The sequence below is a fragment of the Primulina huaijiensis genome, chromosome 11, assembly GCF_012295235.1.
Source record: "Primulina huaijiensis isolate GDHJ02 chromosome 11, ASM1229523v2, whole genome shotgun sequence".
Taxonomy (NCBI): Eukaryota; Viridiplantae; Streptophyta; class Magnoliopsida; order Lamiales; family Gesneriaceae; genus Primulina; species Primulina huaijiensis.
This window is the reverse complement of record NC_133316.1, coordinates 597,704-609,218: the sequence shown is the minus strand read 5'-3', so window position 1 is coordinate 609,218 and position 11,515 is coordinate 597,704. Positions and strand designations below refer to the sequence as shown.

At 37.3% G+C, this 11,515-nt stretch overlaps 1 pseudogene; it reads right to left on the bottom strand.

Moving 5' to 3' along the window:
• Window positions 1–8,186: 8,186 nt before the first annotated feature.
• Window positions 8,187–9,177, bottom strand: LOC140988799 (protein kinase PVPK-1-like; annotated as a pseudogene).
• Window positions 9,178–11,515: the final 2,338 nt, after the last annotated feature.

Genomic DNA, 11,515 nt, shown 5'->3' with positions numbered 1-11,515 from the left:
GGCCGAGCAGTAGCACAACTAGAATATGCTAGTGTGATTGGTAGCTTGATGTACGCTACACATTGTACAAGGCCAGACATAGCATTTGCAGTATGCAAAATGTCAAGATTCACGAGTAACCCAAGTGTTGACCATTGGAATGCAATTGGGAGAATACTTGGTTATCTTAAAAGAACTATAAATATGAGTTTGCATTATAATGATTATCCTACGGTACTAGAAGGATACTCGGATGCCAGTTAGATAACTAATGTTGGCGAAAATAAATCCACAACTGGCTGGATTTTTACAATTGCAGGAGGTGCGGTATCTTGGGCTTCCAAGAAACAAACATGTATAACTCACTCAACAATGGAAAGTGAGTTTATGGCACTAGCTGCTGCAGGAAAAGAAGCAGAATGGCTGAGAAATCTGTTATATGATATTCAGTTGTGGCCACAACCGATGCCATCTATTTCTTTATATTGTGATAGTGAAGCTACATTGTTTAGAGCTTATAACAAAGTCTATAACGGAAAGTCTAGACATATTAGCTTGAGACATGAATATGTGAAACAATTGATAACAGATGGTGTTATCAATGTGGTTTATGTTAGGACCAATAAGAATCTAGCAGATCCCTTGACAAAGGGTCTTTCGTGAGACTTAGTCAAGGAAACATCTAGTGGAATGGGACTGAAACCTTTTGAAAGAATCACCGGTGATGGTAACCCAACTATGTAATAGTTATACCACTATTCCATAGTTAAATGGGTAAGAACAAGTCACTGTTATGTGATCGATTGACACCAAGAAATTTATTAGTCCCTTCTAGGATGCTTGGTGTAAATAGCTATGAGGTTGAGGTTGAGTACATGGTACTCTTAATGAAGTTCAAGTCTTAATTAGCTAGAGACATAATTAGAAACTTCACCTATAGAACATAAGAAATGGTGCCGTTTCTAACAAGACAGTGGTTTAGTATTGTAAATTTTCATGAATCCAAGATCGAGCACAAGGCCATAATAGTGCTAAATGTTTTGAACATATTTGAAATCTGAGATAGTTCATATGTGGTGTATTTCCAGTATTTGCTCAAGAGACGAAGTTCAAAGAAAATGCTCACTATCATCTTGCAAAATACTTTGAAGTACTTCACTAATTGAAGGTTAAAATCGAGAGATACCTTCTTGTATGTGTGAATCTATCAGAATTAATGTGGAGAAAATATCATGGAATGACACAACTCTCCATTGCAATTCTTGTTTATCTATAAATATATGTTCTCCAATACAATATGATTGCTACATTATTGTATTGAAGGGTTTGTTGTATCTTGGGGGTAATTTGCTGCAAAAACTCCTTAGCAAACTTTGAGAAGAGAGAGCAAATAAAACCTTAAAGGAAAGTATGCTTAATACGCTTCAAACCCGAGTTTTTCCCTACACTACTTATTTATTCTCTATTGCATATTGTTATTTTCTATATTCACCAAAAATCTTTAAGGTTTTATCTTCATTCTTGCAATGGCAACCGAAAAGAACAACATGACTTCTTTTCTCAATCCAAATGTTCAACTCGATCGATTCGATGGCACCAACTTCACCCGCTGGAAAGGAAAATTATTTTTTCTGCTTACTGTTCTCAAGATTGCATATGTTCTTGATCCAAAGTTGGAGCCACTTCCTGAACCGAAGGATGATGATACTGAAGCAGTCAAGGCTGCACGAAAAAAGCACGAAGAGGACATGGTGATATGCCGTGGTCACATTCTCAACACACTCTCTGACAGACTCTATGATCTCTACAACTCAATTGAATCTCCTATGAAGATTTGAAATGCACTCGAGTACAAATACAAAACTGAGAAGGAAGGTACCGACAAATTCCTCATCTTAAAATATCTTGAATTTGTCATGACCGATACAAAATCCGTTCTTGATCAAATACATGAATTGCAACTTATTGTTACCAAGCTTCTTGAGTTAAAAGTGATAATTTCTGAATCATTTCAAGTTGGGACTATTATTGCTAAATTACCCCAAAGTTGGAATGGTTATAGAAAGAAACTTTTGCATAGTAAAGATGACATAACTTTGGAGGATTTGCAAAAGCATTTGAGGATCGAAGAGGAGACTAGATCTCGTGATCCTAAAGGAAATATCCATGAATTCTCTAAAGTTAATGTTGCTGAAGCAAGTAAGTTCAAAAAGAATTTCAAGGTAAACAATGATAAAAAGTTCAAGAAGTCGGGAAATGGCCAGAAAAAGTTCTTTGGAAAATGTTTTAATTGTGGAAAGAAAGGCCATAGACAAAGTGACTGCAGGTACAAGAAAGAAGTCAATGTCAATAAAGCCAATGTTGTTGAAAATCAACATGAAGATATTTGTGCTATGATCTCGGAAATAGAAATTGACATGATTACCGAAACCAACATGGCTGCAACAAAGTCCAATGATTGGTGGATTGATTCCGGTGCTACCATTCATGTTTGCAACGACAAGAAATTATTCTCATCATATCAAATTGAAAAACAAGAGCAAACAGTTCTTATGGGGAATAATAATGCAGCAGTGGTGGTTGGAAAAGGAACAGTGCAAATTGAATTTTCATCCGGAAGGAAAATGACTTTAAACAATGTCTATCATGTTCCTGACATTAGAAAAAATCTTGTATCTGCTAGCCTCATGTGTAAGCATGGATTGAAGGTTGTACTTGAGGGCAACACATGTATCGTATCTAAGAATNATTCTCGAAAAAATTAAACAAATCACCAGCCCCAAAATTGGTCAGATTCTTCTTATTCCACCTGTTCTTCTGATTTATTTGGGGAAGATTGTAAGGGGGTGAGTATTTTGGGAAATACTCAGCAAGTGGGGGAATTTGAATACCACATTACATTTTATAACAATTTCGAATCATAACATAGCATGCTTTTCATAATCGTAACATCATATTCATAACACTGCGATTTTTCCACCTTCTATGGTTTACTGATATCAGTCCTTAAGTTTTGATCATCTAAGGGGGCGAAGCCGTAAAACAGTTCTATCCCACTATTAAGGACCATATGTTGGAATTCCACCCATTTTCAGGGAATCCTCACTGTGCCAAACATAAACGTACCAATTTCGTAAAAACGCATAGACAAAACGACGGTGCTTGACCGAATTTTTAACACAAAAACCCGAAAATTTTACATACGTAAAACCGAAATTTAAATTCAAAAACAGCCCACTTATCTTAAATTCTTGATGCAAAATTACGTGAATAATTAGGATTGCTTGCACAGGAATTTTCGAAAATTCCTCTTCGGCGGCAGCGCTTCGCTGTGCTCGAAAATCCTAAGGAGACTAGGAGAGACTTTCGAAATTTTGGTGTAATTTTAGGTGTGATTTTTGAGTCAGGTGGCTCTCTTATTTATAGGGGTTGGCTGCTATCGTGATCAAGAGTTTAAGTGTGTTTGAATTATGAATCAAATCTTAATCCAGAATCATGATATATCTGTGATATGGTTTGAAATATAAATCTTCCATCCTCTAATTTTCGAAAATTATAAAATATGTACTGTTAATTTCGAATTCCAGGGATTTTATTATCTCTTGCCTGATCTTTATCCCGGTATTCCAATATCAACTCAACTCTTAGACATTTATCTGTCTATTTTCGAAATTCCTTAATAAATTCTTAGATTGAGATAAATTTACTCCAAATAATATCTTATATTCTGAATGATTCAAATATTAATATCCAAGATACACCATCCTCGCATAATCAAATTATTCATATGATATTAATCTGATATGATCCCGATTGTACAAAATCCTGGGTTTTACATCCCTCCCTCCTTATGGGAAGTTTCGCCCTCGAAACTTGGGTTGACTTGGTCTATGAAGAGGTACGGGTATTGGTTTCTCATCCTTTCTTCTAGCTCCCACGTGGCTTCTCTTTCGGTGTGGTTATTCGAAAGGTTTAGCTAGTGATTCGGCTTAAGTCTTAGTTTCTTAGCAAATATCTTAGATACCAAGGAATGCGTAGCACCACAATCAAATAATGCATAAGCAGGCACTTTTTGAATTAGGATGGTACCTGAAACGACTTCATTGGCGTCGTCGGCCTCTTCTTGAGTCATAGCAAAGACCCTGACATTAGGCTTGCCTTCTTTTGGCTTGTTGGGGTTAGCTCCTGTATTTGGCTCTGTTCCCTTGTTGGGCCCGGCTGCTTGGTTGGCGGCAGTAGGACATTCGACAATTCGGTGTCCCGCTTTCCCACATCCGAAGCATACTCCACTGTTTCTTCGGCATTCTCCCAGGTGTCATAAGTGACAAGTTGGGCAAGGCTTAATATCCTGGTAGCTTGAGGTAGGCGAAGGCCCTTTAGATGGTTCACCGGACTAGTTAGGCTTCTTGAAAGTCTGCTCGCTGCGTGAGGACTGACTATTCATGGGCCTTTTGTTCTTATATTCCTTCTCCCTGCGCTGGATGTCTGTTTCAGCTCGGATCGCTGCGCCCATCAGGTCTGAAAAATTCGCAGGCTGGTAGACTGCTAGAGCTGATTGGATCCTGCTGTTCAACCACTTCTTACAGTGGTGCAATTTCAGAACTTCATCCGCCATGATTGCTGGAGCATAAGATCCGAGGGCATTGAATTGGGAAGTGTACTCTACCACTGACATATCTGGGGCTTGAATGAGATTTTCAAATTCACTCAGCTTCTGCAGTCTGACTTCCGCCGGATAGTACTGTTTCAGAAAAGTTTCTCGGAAGTTCTGCCATGTGACTGGTCCTGTGGCGGTCATGGCTGGCGAGACTTCTTCCCACCATTTAGCTGCTCTGTCTTCCAGGAAAGGCACGATCACATCAACTTTGAGTGCCTCTGGAACTTCCAATAACCTCAACTGAGTCTCGACGCTCTTTAGCCAACTCTGGCCAACTTCGGGATCAGCGTCCCCTCTGAATGTCGGACACCTGTTCTTGCGGAGTGATTCATAATGGAACTTGACTCCATTTGGTGGTGGAGATGGTGGTGGCTGATTGGCGTTCTGGTTTCCCAACCCTTGCAGCGTGGTTGCCACAATGGTGGCTATGGCCATAAGATCAGCTCGGCTTTAGTTGACTGCAGGCGGGGGTCCGTTCCCTTGCTCGTTCTCCTGTCCGCCTTCACGGTTAGCATTAGCGTAACGCGGGTTGCGGTTCTGCCTCGGGTGTCTGCCGGCCATTTCCTAAAATCGCAAGTTCTAAGAATTTGTACGAGTAGGATTTATGCAATAGATTGCATAGAAGTAAATTGAAATCAATGGAACAAATAAAATATTTTATTGATTTCTCAAGCAGGAAAATAAATGAACACGACCAATCTGAATGAAATAAAAGTACTTGACCAATCTAATGAAATAAATGTACTGGATAAAAACGTAGCGACAATGGAAATAAACTACTAAAAACGGTTCACTAAGATGCTCTAATCTGATATCTCTCCATTTCCCTCGGCTATGTCAGGTGGGGCTTCTTCCTCCTCGGGATCCTCAGGCATTTCTGGGTCTAAGAACTCTGCAAGCTGCATCTGAAGGCTCTGATTCTCCGATTCCAACTCAGCAATCTCTTCCCTGTGGGTCAGAATTTTTCCTATCGCGTTATTCAACTCATTCCTTGCATGCGCACAGTTTGCTTTATCCTTCTGGATGAGCTCCTTCTCCTTTGCTTTCCTTTCGTCTACCTCCTTGGATAGCCTTTGGTTATTCTCGGATAATTGCATGATCACATTCCAGGACTCTTCAATTCTCTCCTTACCCTTAAGTCGTGCTTCAGTTAGCTCCACGGTGCGCCTCTCCATTTCTTCCCTAGCCCGCTTGGCTTGACCCAATGCTGTGCCTAACGAGTCTCGAAGCTTGGAATTATGCTCCTTAGTGAGCTCGAACATTTGGAAGACCTCGTCAATTCTTTTCTCTGCTGCCTCCAGTTTGGTAGTTAAGTTTTCCACTTGTTGCCTCCTCTCGAAATTATTAGCTCTCAGCCTTCTGATAGTCTTCTCATGGTTCCTTAGGGCCAATTCGTTCGAAAGTATAACAGCCTGAGTGTGCGTGCGAGATCGGTGATCGTCCAACGGAATTGACTCCCTATGAGTAATCGGGGTTACTTTCTTACGAGCGGTGACAGGCATACGAGCCATTTCCTGGAACAATAAAGAAAGAAAATGCTCAGAATATCATAAATAGGACAAAATAAAATTTCAAGAACTAATAGAGCAGGGTATCGAAATATTTTCGAAAATTTCCGAAAATAGAAGGATAATGTTGGCGGGTTGACTCGTTGACTCGGCCAAGTTGACTCGCCGAAGTATGGTCGGAGCAGCGGTGTGTGTCGGCGACGGGGTCCGGATCACGGAACCGGTGGTGGTACGGCCAGAATCGGTCGGAAAACTACCTAATTTGGCCGGAACTCGCGAGAAATCGGTTGACTCACTCGAAATTGGGCGTTTCCGATTGGTTGATTCGAACTCGAAATTGATTCTTGGAAAAAGTTACCCATGGATCATAGATTGTTTGGGTAAAAGGAATTGAAAATCGGAGTAGGATTGATAGGGTAATTGGACGAAATACCGTTCGGCGTTAGGGTTCGTACGAAAAATCCGTAGATCCGAAATTCCGGTTGCACCTGAACGCGAAATCTGAAATTGGTTGAGGGCTTTTGTTCTTCTCGTCGAGGCGGTTCTGGAAATGGTCGCTGATTGAAGAAACGTTACCGGAAGCGGCCGCAATCGGCGAAGAATGCGGCGCGCGCGTAGGCGCTGTTTTCCGAATTTTTTTTTTTCGAATTTTTTTTTTTTTGAAACTCGATTTTTCCCACTCGGATTATGAACCTGGCGGCTCTGATACCACTTAAATGTCACGCCCCGAAACTCGGGATTTGACACCGGCGTCGTTTAACAATCACACAATTGAAACGACCAGCCTCATAGCATAGTATAAACCGAAAACCAGTTTATTATTCATAATTTCTCAAAAACCAATGTCTTTACAATTGAAATAAAATAAATTTGCGGAAACGTCTTACATAAAATTTAAAGGTACTAAAATTCAAAATTTAAATTCCTATTCTAGAAATTCTCGAAAAAATTAAACAAATCACCAGCCCCAAAATTGGTCAGATTCTTCTTCTTCCACCTGTTCTTCTGATTTATCTGGGGAAGATTGTAAGGGGGTGAGTATTTTGGGAAATACTCAGCAAGTGGGGGAATTTGAATACCACATAATATTTTATAACAATTTCGAATCATAACATAGCATGCTTTTCATAATCGTAACATCATATTCATAACACTGCGATTTTTCCACCTTCTATGGTTTACTGATATCAGTCCCTAAGTTTTGATCCTCTAAGGGGGCGAGGCCGTAAAACAGTTATATCCCACTGTTAAGGGCCATATGTTGGAATTCCACCCATTTTCAGGGAATCCTCACAGTGCCAAACATAAACGTACCAATTTCGTAAAAACGCATAGACAAGACGACGGTGCTTGACCGAATTTTTAACACAAAAACCCGAAAATTTTACATGCGTAAAACCGAAATTTAAATTCTAAAACAGCCCACTTACCTTAAATTCTTGATGCAAAATTACTTGAATAATTAGGATTGCTTGCACATGAATTTTCGAAAATTCCTCTTCGGCGGCTAGACGGCGGCAGCGCTTCGCTGTGCTCGAAAATCCTAAGGAGACTAGGGGAGACTTTCGAAATTTTGGTGTAATTTTAGGTGTGATTTTTGAGTCAGGTGGCTCTCTTATTTATAGGGGTTGGCTGCTATCGTGATCAAGAGTTTAAGTGTGTTTGAATTATGAATCAAATCTTAATCCAGAATCATGATATATCTATGATATGGTTTGAAATATAAATCTTCCATCCTCTAATTTTCGAAAATTATAAAATATGTACTGTTAATTTCGAATTCCAGGGATTTTATTATCTCTTGCCTGATCTTTATCCCGGTATTCCAATATCAACTCAACTCTTAGACATTTATCTGTCTATTTTCGAAATTCCTTAATAAATTCTTAGATTGAGATAAATTTACTCCAAATAATATCTTATATTCTGAATGATTCAAATATTAATATCCAAGATACACCATCCTCGCATAATCAAATTATTCATATGATATTAATCTGATATGATCCCGATTGTACAAAATCCCGGGTTTTACATGAATGATTGGTGATTGTAGGATGGAGAAATAGTGGCGACTGGTCGAGTAATGTCTGTGAAGATTTACAAGGGTTTGATTCGCGATTATCGTCTATTTATTTTTTTTTATATTTTCTCTCCCTAAACATTTACACGTTTAATTGAGATGGAAATGTTGTCTGGATTTTATATACATATCAAGGGACATAATTTGTATGGTTTTTTAGCGGTTCCTTTGTTGATATGGGTGTTCCTGCATCCGGCACCAAGAACGGCTGTGGCACATCTGGCGGAGTGGCACAGCGTACAAGAGCCCAATTCACACTCTGAAAAAACGGGTGTTGTTTAATTTCGGTTGCCCCACGTCTATACGCAAGGCGATGCTGTGGCTCTTTCACAAGCAAGCCTCTGATCAAATCTCTTGCAGCAAAGCTAACGGTAGGCGTTTCGGGAAACCTTAAGGACTGTCCAACAACATTAAACAAAGTAGCTCTATTTCCAGCACCCTTAAAAGGAGTTCTCCCGAACAAAGCTCATAAAGAAAGACCCCAAATGTTCACCAATCCACTGCACTGCCGTGGCCATCGCCTTTTATTATTTCGGGTGCCAAGTATTCGTGCGTGCTTACAAAGGACATGGACCGAGCATTTGTGAGTTAGGCTATAAGTTCAGGAAGAGGGGTGACATGGTTATGTATTTCTTTTTTTGGTTTGGATTTCTTTTCTTTTTTTGGATTTTTAAGGAAACGTGGTCCAAAACACGTTGGTTGGATACAAGCTGGCTGGATCACACACGATGGTTCGATGCAAGAAGGCTGGACACAGTAGCCTACATTATTGGATTCTGTGTTGGGAACCGAGATTTGACTAAGGTTGGGCTCACGGCACATCTCAAGGAGAGGTCGAAATCTGACAACATTATGTGTCCATCTTCCCTTACTAAAACGTTTTCTGGTTTAAGATCTCTGTAAATGATCCCAAGCATGTGCAAATACTCTAGATGTATCACAAGATAATATCAATGGTATTATTATTTTAATTCACTTGGATCAAATTTCTCTTACCATCATTCCAGTGCATATTTGTTTATTGATATTGAAGTATTCATATTCCAATTAGTTCCATTCTGGTATTTAAATTCTTGAATTGAACATCATCAAACCTTGGGTTTTTTGGTACATGCAAGTGCAATAAGCATATTATTGGTGATAATATATGCAATTGCAATAAGCAAATTGAACAGGGTGATCTAAAGTTTGTACTCATTTCTCATTTATACTCCGACATTGATGCAAAGTTGAGACCTTTAGGTATGGCTTCTTAGGTTAACATATACAGTTTTTCATAACTAGCAATTTTTCATATCTCTTTCATAATATTCAGTGTATCAAAAGGATCTTATTTTATTTATTTTTTGTCTTTGGCTGTGTTGATAACAACCTTTAGTTTTTAAAAAAACTCATTTCTCATTTATACTCTGACAGTGATGCAAAGTTGAGATCTTTATGTAGGGCTTATTAGGTTATTTACATTTTTCCATAACTTTTTAATCATATTCAGTGTATCAATGTTTTGTTAATAGAAAATTTTGGTTTGGAATTGGATGCAATGTTTTTATGTCACCTCATGTTGATTTGTTCTTCAAACAAGATAATCGAGTTTTGCGGTTTTGTATAAACGTACTTGGAATTTTTTATGCTCATGGAAATTTAAACTTATTGAACTTCATAATGATCATTCTGTTGTTTCAAAATACACTTTTTATTCTGTCATGCGTTGTCATATTACCTCATTCTGAAACTAACAAATTTTAAACTTTTATTTACAATATCTGAGTTTTGACCATTTTATTGTAAGAGTAAGATAAACAGTGATCAAACACTACATCTCAAATAACAAATTTTAAATTTTTATTTATATTTCTCTTGCAGCTATCTAAACATTTAAAAATGGAATCCACGAGTTCAGGAGAACATAGACCAAACATCAATGTCAATAATATGTCTTCTATCCAAAATGACGTCGCAAATCAACAACAAAGGCCTCCGCAGGTATGATATTTTTTTCTTTCAAAATTTCAAGTAAACATTTTGATACTTTATTATAGATAATTCTAAAAAAAATATAAAAAATTTATATTTTAACAATCAAATTCATGATCAATCAACATAACACAATAGTATTAATATATATAATTTTTTTTATCTTTCCTTTTTAGACAAAAACGACGATATATAGACAAAATATAGCTTCAAATAGTTTACGACAATGCCATGTATGTACATGAACAAAAAATTCGTTCAAATTTTCCTGAAATGTATTCCATTATTATTTTATCATTTTCACAAGTATATTAACTATTGGTCTATGATTCTATGCAGGACATGACAAATTCTAACTCCAACTCTTACATCATGGAAAGACGACAAATGCTAACGCATAACGAACGTGAAAGAATATATTCTATGACCCAACAACGACGACAATCTCACCTTGCTCGACGTCGATCAAATTACGAAATTCGAAGAATGGATTTGACTTCTTCCATTTCTACTTCATCTTTGTATTCTTCATTTTGGTCAAGTGATCTACTTACAATATTTCGGTTTTTTTGTCAAATAAAAGGAGTTTGTCAATTTCTACTTTATTTACCATGTATTTAGCGAAATACTTGCAATAGTTTACATTTTGTTCTGTCATATCAATTTTTTATAGCACGCTTTAATAGATTGTTCTATTTATTTTACATGTTTATGTTGTACTATGATATGATTCGATAAAATGAATATTTTCTTATAACGCTAGACCAGAATGGGTTTAGCTTATGCATAAAATGCTTAAAGATAACTACAATTTTAATTGTTTTTTGTTCTATTTATTAGCTGAATGAAGACGACAAATTTTAGGTTTTTAAATTCAATAAATTTTTGTTTGATGATATTCTCATATTTTTTGGACAATCTTTTGACTAATTGTTTACTTCTTTACATTGAAGTTTATCATTATTTCACATGAGATGATATTACTGCTTCAAAATAATATTATTTTTATAATCAACACCTATATCATGTTTTGGTGTCAAGTACAAAATGTTTAAGCTTTGGAATCCCTTGCTTTTCATGGATCAAGTACAAAATATTTTAGTGTCATGCATGGTGTTGTAATATAATGAATATTTAATATATTAGCCTCATATATTCATGACACACGCAACGCGTGTGCCTCGGTGGCTAGTCCTATATTATTAATAAGCAATTAAACCATTGAATGAAATATTGAGTTGCTAATTGATAGATTTTTTAATATCATTGATTCAATAAAAAAATGTTGAGAAAATGTGATGTATTTAAAAAAAT